Source organism: Pinus tabuliformis, chromosome 3_2 (genome assembly GCF_031772625.1).
Source record: "Pinus tabuliformis cultivar Carrire ecotype Pingquan chromosome 3_2, CPIR1, whole genome shotgun sequence".
NCBI classification, from domain to species: domain Eukaryota; kingdom Viridiplantae; phylum Streptophyta; class Pinopsida; order Pinales; family Pinaceae; genus Pinus; species Pinus tabuliformis.
The window spans coordinates 171,689,645-171,702,722 of NC_142302.1; the positions used below are offsets into that span (position 1 = coordinate 171,689,645).

At 40.6% G+C, this 13,078-nt stretch overlaps 1 protein-coding gene across 12 annotated transcripts in view; it reads left to right on the plus strand.

Moving 5' to 3' along the window:
* Positions 1 to 13,078, plus strand: part of LOC149180341 (BRCA1-A complex subunit BRE-like protein) — a 359,353-nt gene that overhangs the window by 22,283 nt on the left and 323,992 nt on the right. The gene's annotated exons all lie outside the window — the stretch shown is intronic.

Below are 13,078 nucleotides of genomic sequence, written 5' to 3' on the forward strand. Positions count from 1 at the left end.
ATAATTACAATTTTAATTTTTTTCAATATTTTCACATTACATTCACCCCATAACATCATATCATCATTAGAAATTATGTAGAGAGAACAATAACATCAACAATGCAACAGAACAATAACGAACAACAAAAGAAAAGCATACAATAGAGACACCAGGATTTAGGTCAGAGACCAGGGAAAAACCCCACATGGGGGAAACCCAACTAAATTCTTCTTCTTAGATATTCATCAAATGTTCAGCTGAGGTACAAAGTACAAATATAATGAGACATAAGTCTTTCATCTTGAATTACATTAGAACACCTAGGGCCAATCTTGGATCATACTAGGTTCTCATAAGATAGCAACAGACATCCCTCTCAAGGAGGTATTCACGAGCCCTTTTAACTTTGTCAGAAGAATTATCGTCAACAATGTCATAAGCATCACTATATACATCATCGTCATAGGCATCACTATATACATCATCGTCATAGGCATCACATCACTGTCATATACACTGTCACATTTATCATAGAGGCACTGTCACATTTATCATAGAGGCACTGTCACAATTGTCACAACAATGCCATAAACAAGGACAAGTATCATAGTCATACACAACCATACCACTGCCATACATTTGGACTGTCATATCACTGACATTAGAATGCTACCATAGGATCATATCATACTTATCACTGTCATAAGGGATTTTGCCATACATTACTATTACTGTCATGAGGACTGTTATTACTATGTCGTATCAAATATTGTTGTCATATACATCACTGTATACTGTCATATATCACGCTGACATATAGAGACACAATAATACATCTAAAATACCCTGCCATACATGTTACTGCCATATTAAGGTCAAGGTCATACATCAAGGTTATAGCCATACCTCAAGGTCACTACCATATACATTGATCACTACCATGTTAAGTTCACTGCCATACCAAGATCACTCCCATGCATCAAGGTTATTACCATACATTAACTGTCATAGGGTTACTGCCAAGCTTCACACTGTTATAGGAACATCATTGCCAATAAAGTACATCCAAATATCACTGTCTCATAGAAATCACAATCATCCTTCACTGTTATATAGATCACTGTCATGTTTTCAAGTTACTCATAGAGATCACAGTCATGCCTCCAAGTCACTGTAATATAGATCTTTGTCTTAAATATTATATAAATCATTGAGAGGATCCCATATGGATATATTACAGATTAATGAAAGCCACAAAGAGTTTAATGCGAGTCAAAAAAACGTAGGCCACAAAGAATTTAATTTGAGCCACAAAATAGATGCAAGCCACAACAGAGAGTATGTGACCCATAGATAATGCAAGCCACTGTGAATGTGAGCCACTGTGATAGCGAGCTACTGTGAATGTGAGCCACTGTAATGCGAGTCTTAGAAGATACAATGCGGGCCACTGTAATGCGAGCTTCAGATTATATAATGCAAGCCAATGTAATGCGAGCCTCTGAGTCACAGAAGTCCGAATTGTTTTGTAATGACCCTCAAACAATTACAAACATAATGTGAATATTAGCATGCATACGAGGCATGCATCTGATAGCTACATATGCATGCATCCCATGCACTGCACTAGTATACGTGTTAACTAATTATGAAAAGTCTAATGAATGAATTATTGAGATACTGAGCAAATACCAAAACTCGACAGGATATAATGTATACATTAAGATGGGTTACTTACTATGTAAACCGCCATTAACATATTATCCTGAATAAAAGTAAATACAAAGTATTATACAAATAAAAGGGAACTATAATAGTATGAATTATTTTAACGAAATAAGAACTCTAACATGTTATTGTTAACTATTAAGTATAATAATGAAATCATACATTTTGCATTAATTATAATATAAAGCAATTTAGGAAATATTACTGTGTCAACAAGAAGGAACCAAAATAAATTAAGGGACATGTATAATATAACATAGGTATATGGAAAATATACCATATATATTATAAAGGGGAATTAGATAAATATATTAATTTGGTATTCAACAGAAATTATAATATAATAATTAAAGGTAATAAAATACAAACAAATTAAAATAATCAATTGAGACATTTGTGAAGTCTCGTTGTCAAAGGGAAAAGGTGACCGTACACTATGAACTCACCATGTCAAGAAAACACTGTGTCTGCCTCTGCATATTTCCAAAAAAAACCTAATCGAAGGCGACAGAGGAGGGGGCGGTGAAGAACCTCAGAGATTTAAGGAGGAATTTGGCCGGGGTAAAACGAGGGAAAAGTTCTTTGCGGAAGGGGTTTTTGGTGAGTTTTACAGAGAGACGGGAAATTTCTAACAGAGTCACAGATATTGAGCTTGATTGTTCTTGGGGTTTTGGGCATGGGGGCCAGAAGATTTGTCTTCTGGATCTGGGGACCATGCAGGTAGACCCCAGATAGGCTGGGAGGTAAAAAGGGTGGTTTGGTAACTACAACAACGGGAACAACCACAGTCCAAGACACCTTCAACTGATTCCAGGCATTCCTCTGCAATTTAAATTTTAAATTTCAGTCACTATCTAGTTAAAATTTCATAGTTAAGGTTTTACTGGTTAAAATTTCACAGTATGGGCATCACATGTTCTACCTAAGAAGATCATTGAATTGTTACCAAAATGATGGATAATCGTTGCCAATATATAGTTGTTTCCACATGCGAAAGGTCATGTCTTTTGGGTAGGCTGACATGAACTTATTATGAGGCCGACTTGCAAATATTGGAGGGAAAATCACAATTTCAAATTTGCTAAATAAAGCTTGCCCAAACACATTTGTCACATTATTAAATAATAAAGAAAGAAGTGCCAAACTAATTAATAATAATTTCCTTTACCCAATTTGAATTCTTTCATTGGGGAAAAATTTGAATTCTTTCTTTGGGCGAGATGGGCTTCTTTTGGGTTAGATGGGTTTCTATGGGGAAATTCATCCCATAGCTGCCCCAATTTTCAACAAATTTTGGTTTTGGCACATGAATATTATCTGGAGGGGCTATGAAGTTATATTTATTCTCATATCTTGTTATGGCTCAGGTCTTCTCTTCACTTAAGGAACATCGAAATCCTTCTATGACTAATTCTGTGCCAAACCCACCCCGAGGCAGGAAGCATTCTTTCTGGACGAATTGTTGTATTGGAAGTCAAATCAGTGTGAAAACATGGCGCAACCCCCAGAGATAGGCGAGGTCTGAGCAATGAAATTTGAGGTTGAATACTTATAAACCCTTTGTGAAGTTCACTGAAATCAAATCAAGGCTAAGTCAACCCTCTAAAGCCCCACAACCCTGGTCTAACATTTTGAAGCAGACTGTGAGCTTTGAAGCTTAAGCCATCCTTAGGTAGCCACTGAATTCCAAGGGTCTGGGTCACTAAGGTTGTGCAGGGTCATTGGAGTTGTAGCTAACCAGTATCAAGAAGGATTGCAACTGCCATTACCCCATATATCAGAAGTCTGGAAATTAAATGCCAGCCTTGTAACATGAATTGTGTGAGCTTGTCACGAGATTGGAAGATCTTTTGAGGGAGTGCGAGGATCCTACATTGGGGACGTACGCAAACAATGAGTAGGACAAAACGGAAGCATTAGATCTAAGGCAAGCTAGGGTATTGGAGTTCTAAGGTAATTAGGTCGGATTATTGTTGCATTGGTGATTTTCCAAATATGCAGTGTGGTTTACTTTGATTACATTCCCTTGTTGAACTCGAACTCTTGAGGATTTATATCGAGTTGGTTGATCTATCTATTTGAACAATGCACTCATTAAATACTACACTTATTGATTGAACTGTAATATTGTGTTATACTGTTGACTGTATATTTGAACTAGAATTGTTACCTTGTGAATTGGAAAGTTTTTTTTTTGAATAAAAGCCCTAGTTGTGCAAGAAATCCTAGAGAAAAATTACCCTAGACGACTACAGTGGTATCAGAGCACAAGCATCCTGCCAGCTTGTGAGTTCACAAGCCTTGTATGCTTCTAGTAGACACTAGCAACGTCATAGTAAGGGAGAAAAGGAACACACAAGGTTCTACCATGGGGTAAAGAGTAGGGCAAGGAGAACAAGATACTAGCACCTTGTTAAATGCAATACTCCAGGGGCAACAACAAATGACAAGCATATTAATGCAAGGACAACAACAAGGACAACAATTGATTCAAGGCCAACAGGAGATAGCTTGGGTATTAGCTCAAGGATAGCAACGGTTCCATCAACTAATGGCCAAACTTCTAGGTAACCAAAACATTGTTGGCAGCAACGGGGCTACCATTGAAGTTAGCAATAACCATAATCCTGGTCCTCTTGTACACACTAATGCCAGAGCAACCAACAACAAAAATTCAAATCGTTACTTCCTCAATTTATAAATAATTAGGCAACGACATCCCCAGAAGTAGTAGAGCCAAATAGACTCTTTGATAACTATTTTCGGGAATATGTAGCGCTGGAAGAGAACAATTGAGCAACCCTAACTTTCCGGGAGTATAACAATATCAAATTCCAGAATAGATCCAGGGAGCAATGGAATTCTAATCTAATGCGCAAGTTAGGTAAATTTTCTCTCCCCTCGTTTGATGGATCATCTAAATGTTCAACAAGGGCTTGGGTGCAAACATTGGACACCTACTTTAGACTTAACCCTATGTTAGAAGCAAACACCATCCAATTTGCAACACTACACCTAGAAGGAGACGCACATGATTGGTGGTATCATGGATTGGTCACTTTGGGACATGCAAACATCACTTCTTATGTAGACTTTACGTAGAGGTTGATAGATAGATTTCTTCAGATGGACCTGAACATACACTTTAGAGAATTGGCACAACTCAACCAAACTAGATCGCACAAAGAACTTATTGCAGAATTTGAACGAATCGCAATCATGGTGACATACATATCGGAAGAACGATTAGTCATGCTCTTCACAGAGGCATTCACTGAGCCCCTACAAGGTTGGGTGAAGGCGTTCATGTTGAAAATAAGGGTACCAAGAAGGTGTTTCCTAGTGCATTTATCCCTTTGGCCTAAGAAGACACTTTAATGACTTTTTTTGTGTTGGGATATTATGAGTTTAATTAATGTCATGGAAACAAGTACTTTTTATGAGTTAAGTACCATGTACTTTAATTTATTAATGTCACTTGAGCCATAAAGTGACTTTATGAGAAAAGTACAGAGTGCAATTTATAATATTAAAGTGACTTTATGAGAGAAACAATGCACATGGGTATCTAGGAGGCTCATTAATCGAGGTGGACCACATCAAGGAGGTGGTCAAGTTGGGGACTTGATCTCATCCACTGATCTCATGGGCTGAGATTTAATCTTAGCCCTTGATCAATAGGGTTAGGTTTTCCCTCTCTAATGAAAGACAAAAAGGAAAAGGAAAGCATTTTACTCTCATTCATTCTCATGTGTGCTATTGAGGAGAGTGTAGTAGAGCAAAGGAGAGGAGGCTACGTTGCAAACTTGAAGGAGAGAAAACACATTGTAATAAGGCACTAATCCTGAGTTTTTAGCTGAGATATACTGGCACGCAATCCTAGAAAACCATGACAGTTTACAGGTCGAGATTGGAGGAAGTTCGAGGCCGAGGCTTAAGAAAGTTTGTGGGCTGTGTCTTATGGGTTTGCAGGCCATATCTTAAGGGGTTTGCAGGCCAAATATTAAAGTGTTTGTAGGTTGAGTTATAAGTTCCAAACCCTGTGCTGGTTGTGGTAAGTCTGAGATTGATTCTTAGGGAGTTTCTCGTGGAGGAGAAGACCAACTCGTACCATACAAATACTGCCATAGTCACTGTTTGCTGGTTGCATTTCAAAGAGGTCCGTTGGTGACAAATACACAGGTCGAGGTAGAGAAGAGACACTTGGCACTAGACTTAAGGCTAACAACGAAGGAAGACATTTCTAAACATGTCATTTCTGAGTGTTGATTTGCGAGTGGCCCTAAACTTCCAAATTTGGATGTGATATCTCCATTAAATAATTTTGCTAAATAAATTCCTATTTTTGCAATTTTGATATTAGGAAAATATTTTGGTGTGTTAAAACTTAGGAAAAGTGGATTAAGGAAACCCCCAACTTTGGAGAAAAGAAGGCTATACACATTAGAGAAAAAGAAATAATTATTCTGCTAGTGGAAGGTGTTGGCCACAAAAAGGGGAAATACAACGTCCTTGAGGAATTCGTACTAAAGGAATTCAAACTAGTGGATTTGGGGGACCCACCAAGGGAGAAGGGACCAACATCTATAAATATCACAAGGGAGCTCCATTTTTGCATCTTTTGTGCATCTATTTCATGAGATCGAACTCTGTCTTGGAGGTTGTTGAGCACAAGAGCAATGCTGATTAGCACAAGACTTTCAAGCAAAACTCTCCCTCATTTTGGAGAACTTTGAGTGTCTCCCTAGTGAGGAAGTTGGGGAGTCTACTTCAGGGTTCCCACAGATTCTATTGCAGTGATTTCCATCCAGTTCTATGTGTGGCTATGGCGCAGAAGGCAATTCACACTTCCCATTTGGATCAACTATAGGTGGTTTCCAGTTTCAGGCTTTTGCAGAGACATTCTTCCTATATTTGAGACCAAAGTTTTGAGTTATTTTGTAGGGTTGAGATTGAGGCTATTGTTGGGGCCGAATTTCCTTTATTTTTGCAGTGCGCAAAGCTCACTGGCAAGGGATTGCGCAGGAGTGAGGAGCAACTACCTTTGTAGGAGATTTGGGTTGACGAGAGCTAAATTCCAGAGGAGTTTGGGTGGCTTCCGACAGTGATTTGGGGCAGATTTGAGCAGAGCAATTTCAACAATGCGCAGATCCAACCAAATTGGACAACTCACACTTTTTGGGGCTCTCTGGGTTAGCTGGAATTAGCCCAAGATTTTTCTGGGTCTTCGTGGGTTTGGTGTAAGGAGCCTTTGGTTAATTTTGCAAGATTTTTGGAGCAGTTTTGAGAGCAGAAACACCAGTTCTCCTTTAGCAGCAACAACATAATTTCTAGGCAGTGCGAGTTATCTGTTTGGTCCATTTTCCAGCACTTGGGTCTACATCTTTCACCCGGATTTTGCATGCTTGCAGTAGCAAGCCCAGGTTCTATTGTGCTACTATATTTTGTACCTAATTCCCATCATTATTAATAAAATGGCTCATATTTCCTTTTCAGATTTAATGGTTTAATGATTGTGCATGCATGTGTTAAATTTTATTTCTATAGGTTAGTGCATGTCTCTATTATTTACTAAATATTTCCATTAGGAATATTACAATGGTATCAAAGCATGTTCTTGGCCCACTGTGGGCAAAAATAATAGGTGATGCCACCTAGATACCAAGGAGTAGTGTTCCATAGAGGCAAAGGTAGAGGTAGAGGAAGAGGATGTGGTAGAGAAGAAGAACTCAACCCCTTTTCAGACACAAAGCTTGATAACACTAGAAAGAACATGGAGAACCAGGAGGGCAATGAGTAGCCTAGACCGAATGGACAAAATCAATTGTTGGAGGAGTTAGTGAGGACGAACCAACAAATGATGAGGCAAAATCAGCAGGTTCTAGATATGATGCAACATATGATGGGCCTGCAATGCAGAACATACAGGGACTAGCCAATGATGGAGAAGGTGGGTCTCGGATAGGAGAGGGGAGCCACGTGCATGTGCGCATGAGCCAACAATTGAGCATCCACACCTATGGCCAGACTAATAGACCCATGGTGCCTCATTTCATGGAGGAACCAAAGAGGGAGAGAGAGCTAGACGCATTTGCTGATTTGATGAGATCCTTCACGGATGGGGTTGATGAGTATGAATCATTGGATCCCAGGGTTAGGAGGGTCTTATCATTTGGGGATTTTTGTCACCTAAATGAGAAGTACAAACCAGGAGCATAGATGCCTTCCAGAGGAGGTCAACAACATCAGAATCAAGATACACAGTGGTTGGTAGGGAAGTTTACATTGCCCAATTTCGATGGGTCAGCTAGCAGTTTGGCTAGGGCATGGATTCAAAAGTTAGACACATCTTCATCTGAATCCCATGCGGGAGACCGATGCAATCAGATTTTCCACTCTGCTTTGGACAAAGATGTGCAAGAGTGGTGGTATCACGGGTTGGTCACTTTGGGGCATGCTTCTGTTACATCCTATATTGAGTTCACGAGGAGATTGGTGGAGAGATTTGACCAAAAGGACCTTGAATTACACTTCGGGGAGCTGGCTAACTTGAAGTAGACAGGTAGCACTGAGGCATATATGGAAAAGTTTCAAAGACTAGTTTTGATGGTCTCTGACATTTCAGAGGCAAGGTTGATCATGTTATTCATTGAGGGGTTAGCAGAGCCTTTGCGTGGTTGGGTGAGAGCATATAGGTCGGTATCATTGCAGGATGCCATCAATTGGACCAGGGACATGCTTGACGCAGTTCCTAAGACTAGAGCACCAATGCCTCCCAGACTTGCCTTTCCTTAGAAAGGTAAGGATGTTATACCTCTTAAGGAGGAGTGGGTTGGACGGGTACAGCTAGATGATGAGACCATGAGAGATCTCTAGAGGAGGAAATTGTGCTTCACATGCTAGGAGCCATGGGTAGCAGGAGATCAATGTACCAAGGTCAAAGCCCACTATATAGAATTGTTTTCAGATAGTGAACCAAAGGAGGATGTGGCCGAGCAGGAGGTAGTTGGAGGAGGGAGCGAGCCACACGGATCAGGAGGAGACCCACCTCTTCCTATAGCAGGTGTCATTGCTTCACTTCAGGGAGTTCCGAAGTATTTTACATTATGGATCAAGGGCACAATGTAGGGACAATGTATCCGCGTTGGTGGACAATGGGGCTACCTAGCGCAGATGGTGAGGAGAGAGAAATACATACTGAGGCCTTTAAGGGGTTTTTAGTGTTGGTGCCAGGAGATCAGACCATGCAGTGTATTAGGTATGTCCCCAGGATGACATTGACCATGGGGAACTATTCTGTGACAAACACTTCTTTGTGGTTAATGTGTCGGACACCAATGTAGTGATGGGTGTCCAATGGCTATACTCCTTGGGGCAAGTTAACACTGATTGGAAGAAACTGGTGATGGAGTTCATGGGGCCAGATGGGAAGTTGGTAATATTGAGAGGCATGCATTCATACCCACCACAAAGAGTATCAATTCACAGGATGGAGGTTGATTTGAGACGAGGAGATATAGCTTGGGCGATGGAGTTGCGGATTTCAGAGATGGGGACGCAGACACGACAACCACACCCAGACATTTTAGCACTACTAGAGAAGCACCAGACAATATTCAGGGACATTCCTCCAGGCCGTCCACCAAATAGGGGCTTTGAGCATACCATAGAGCTGTAGGAGGGGGTGCATGCAGTTATCACCACTCCATATAGACATCCCAAGACGTACTAAGATGAGATTGAGAGGGCTATACAGGAGCTATTGGATTTGGGTCACATTAGGCTGAGTTCTAGTCCCTTTGCTTCTTTGGTGGTGTTGGTGAAGAAGGATGGGACCCTTCTCATGTGCATCGATTATAGAGTCTTGAACAAGAGAACATTGAAGAACAAATACCCGAATCCACGTATCGATGAGTTGATTGATGAGATTAAAGGAGTGAAATACTTCTCTAAGATAGATTTGCGCTCGGGTTATCATCAGATTCAGGTTAGGGAGTAGGACATCCCGAAGACCGCATTTAGATGCCATTACAGATACTTTGAGTTTCTGGTTATGCCCTTTGGGTTGACCAACGCTCCAACTACCTTCAAGTCTTGCATGAACCATGTGTTCAGCAAGCTGTTGCGCAAATGTGTCTTGGTTTTCTTTGATGATATTTTGATATATACAACAAGACGTGGGAGGATAATATTTAGCATGTGGAGGAGGTATTACACATTCTTGAGGAGCAACAACTATATGCCAAGATGTCCAAGTGCGAGTTTGGACTGACAAAGTTGTTATATCTTGGCCATGTGATTGGTGAGGATGGAGTGTGTTCTCCAAGAGAAGATCAGGGCCATTCTGGATTGGTCTACATCCAAGAACGGGATAGAGTTGCGGGGATTCTTGGGCATATGAACATACTACAAGAGGTTTGTGAAGGGGTTTTCTCAGCTAGCAATGCCATTCACTGATCTGACAAAGAAGGGGGCTTTTGAGTGGACAAATGTGGTACATGAGGCTTTTGAGCACCTCAAGAGGGTGATGAGCAACTGCCCATTATTAACTTTGCCTAATTTTTTTCAGCCTTTTGTTTTGGAGTGTAATGCATTTGGAGAGGGCATTGGGGCAGTGTTGATGCAGGGAGGGCACCCTATAGCCTATGAGAGCTAGAAGCTTCATGATTATGAGCAGTTGTATTCTATATACGAAGGAGGTGCTGACCATCATGCATTCCTTGGCCAAGTTTTGACAGTACTTGGTGGGAAACAAGTTTTGGGGGAAGACTGTTCATAACAATCTTATATTATTCCTTTAAGTAGAAGGAGCTCAACTAGAGGCAACATAAGTGGGTCAGTGAGATCTAAGCCTACGATTTTGAGATCGAGTATGTCAAGGGGAAGCATAATGTAGTGGCAGATGCACTATTGAGGAGACCCGCAACACTCTCACTCATGGACATCACTCAGGATTGGAGGGCATAGTTGCTAGTGGAGTACTCCAAGAATCAATAGGCATGCAAGATCTTGGATGCTACTTTTGAGGATGATAGATATAGGGTGATGGATGAGGTCACCTATTTTAAGAAGTGTTTTAAAATTTGGCTGAGCCAGACCCCTGCCCAGGTCGGCTCGACACAAAAATTGGTCCATACAACTGGTCTGTTACCGAACCGGTTGAGCTGCTCACTGACTCAGCCTGTTCGGTAACAGACCAGCCTGCTCGGCCAAGTCCAACTTAAATTGGCTGAGCCAGTCAAACCCGATCAACGACAGAATTTGGAGGGAAAGTAGACTCCAAACTTGGTTGTTTTTTGGTTTTAGTTTTTTTGCTTGTCCATCTAACCTCTCCCAAGCCTATAAAAGCTACCCAACCCCATCGCAGTTCCTCATAACAATCTCTTTAAATAGAGTTGAGTTCCATCTCTTATTACAAGAAAATGATTTTGTTTTCCTAGATCCGCTATTCCCTCAACAACTCCTCCAATTATAGCATAAAGTGGTGTAGATCCACTTTTTGTTCTAGAAAAACAAAGAATATAATGCCAAGTCCTAACCAATTATCATGACAAGTCAAACAATGCTAATGTAATGAGGTGGTTAGCCATGCACATCCTTAAAATGGGAAATGACCATGTCGACAAGGTTCATCAACCTCAAGCGCATAAGAGAAATTGTTCCATTGATAGTCTTCAATAAACATGCTATAAAATAATGTTGCGAACATCTCGATAACATCCCGATTTTATCTTGAAATCACAATTTTTTGGCCTAGCCGATGTTTTCCAATTTTTACCAATATTTTGATGGTATCTTGATTTTGCCGATGTTTGCCGAATTCTACCGATATTTTCCCAATTTTTACGATTTTTTGGTTTTCCGGGCCCTTGCTGATTTTATCCCGATGTCGATGTTCGCAACATTGCTATAAAACCCTCCATAAGTGGGACATTTCCATAATCATGTACCATAAATCATCCATAAGTGGCACACGACTTCCATAAATGGACACGAATGAGTTCAAACCCTTGATTGTGTGCCCATACAATGGATCCATCAACTATGGACTTGACGAGGAAATGAGGCGGCTCCAAGTGACAAGGAAAGGCCATACCACAATGCCTATGCACCAAGGTAGAATCTCGTGAGCCCAGACGAAGCCAACCCATGCCACACTCATCTCGTGAAGATGACAACTCCATTTAAGTGGAATATAATGCCACACCTCAACTAATAAACTTGTCTCATGTAGGTCATGGATCCATGTAAAAAGGCTGCTCTATGGATGATGTTACCATGGTATTCAGTGGCTCAAAGTGTAAGAAGGCGACCCCATCATTTTCTATTAGAATATGAATATGTGTGAACATATGTGCCCAACATTACGTCACCTCCATATGATATATCTGTGAGCCTAAATGTAATGGAAAGTGCGAATGGTTAGTCCATGATTTGGCCAACTCATCACATGACTAGAGAAGACAACCCACCAAATAATATAATAATGTAATTCACCTCCACATACATGCCATTGCATGGATTAAGGTAGTGCTCCATCAAAGGTTGAGATAATTCATGAGAAAAAGGGCAAGACCGCATCCATAATCACCTCCACATATGTGGCCACCAAAGCAAAATTCAATGAATGGTCTAAGGTGCGCAATGATAAAGGGCCTGGCCCTATTGAAATAAATATTTTACCTTCACATATGTGCCAATATAGCCCTAGTAATGGGTTAAGAGAACAAAGAAGAAATGTGCAAAGCACTCTCTTCAAATGTGATCCCAACCTTGGAAACATGTGCTAACCATTGGAAATACATCAATAAAGGTTAGGTTGCCTCAATTAGTAAGCTTAAATATCATTTCACCAAGATCTTGAAGTGCCGAGTAATGGTCAACAGAATAAGAGGAGGGGAACATGTGAGGTGTGCCCTTCTAACTAATAAAACCATAGCAAGTACCAATCCATATCCAGGAGCAGTAGCTAACAAATAAAACTTGGGGAAACCCTATGTTGATGGCCCCCCTCTCCATTTGCACACCAAGAAACATGTAAAAAATGGCAAGCAAGACCCCTGTCAAACACCGCTCATTTGTGAACCTCCAACCATTGGAAAACATGCCATAGGATCCATATCGCACATCATCATTGTTCAACCCCTTGGTGGGGGCTAGAGCCACCATAAATATGTTCAAGGATCAATATAAGACATGTGAATTGGCAAGAATCATCATCAACTATCCACTTGCAAGCCGATACATCAACCCAAGATATGCGATCATGAACAGGGAACCAAATAGAGGAACCAGACAATCCATCTCAGAGGAGAAATGAGTCTCCTCCAGCCAAGGGAATGAAGCATTCACAAGATAGCAATGTGAT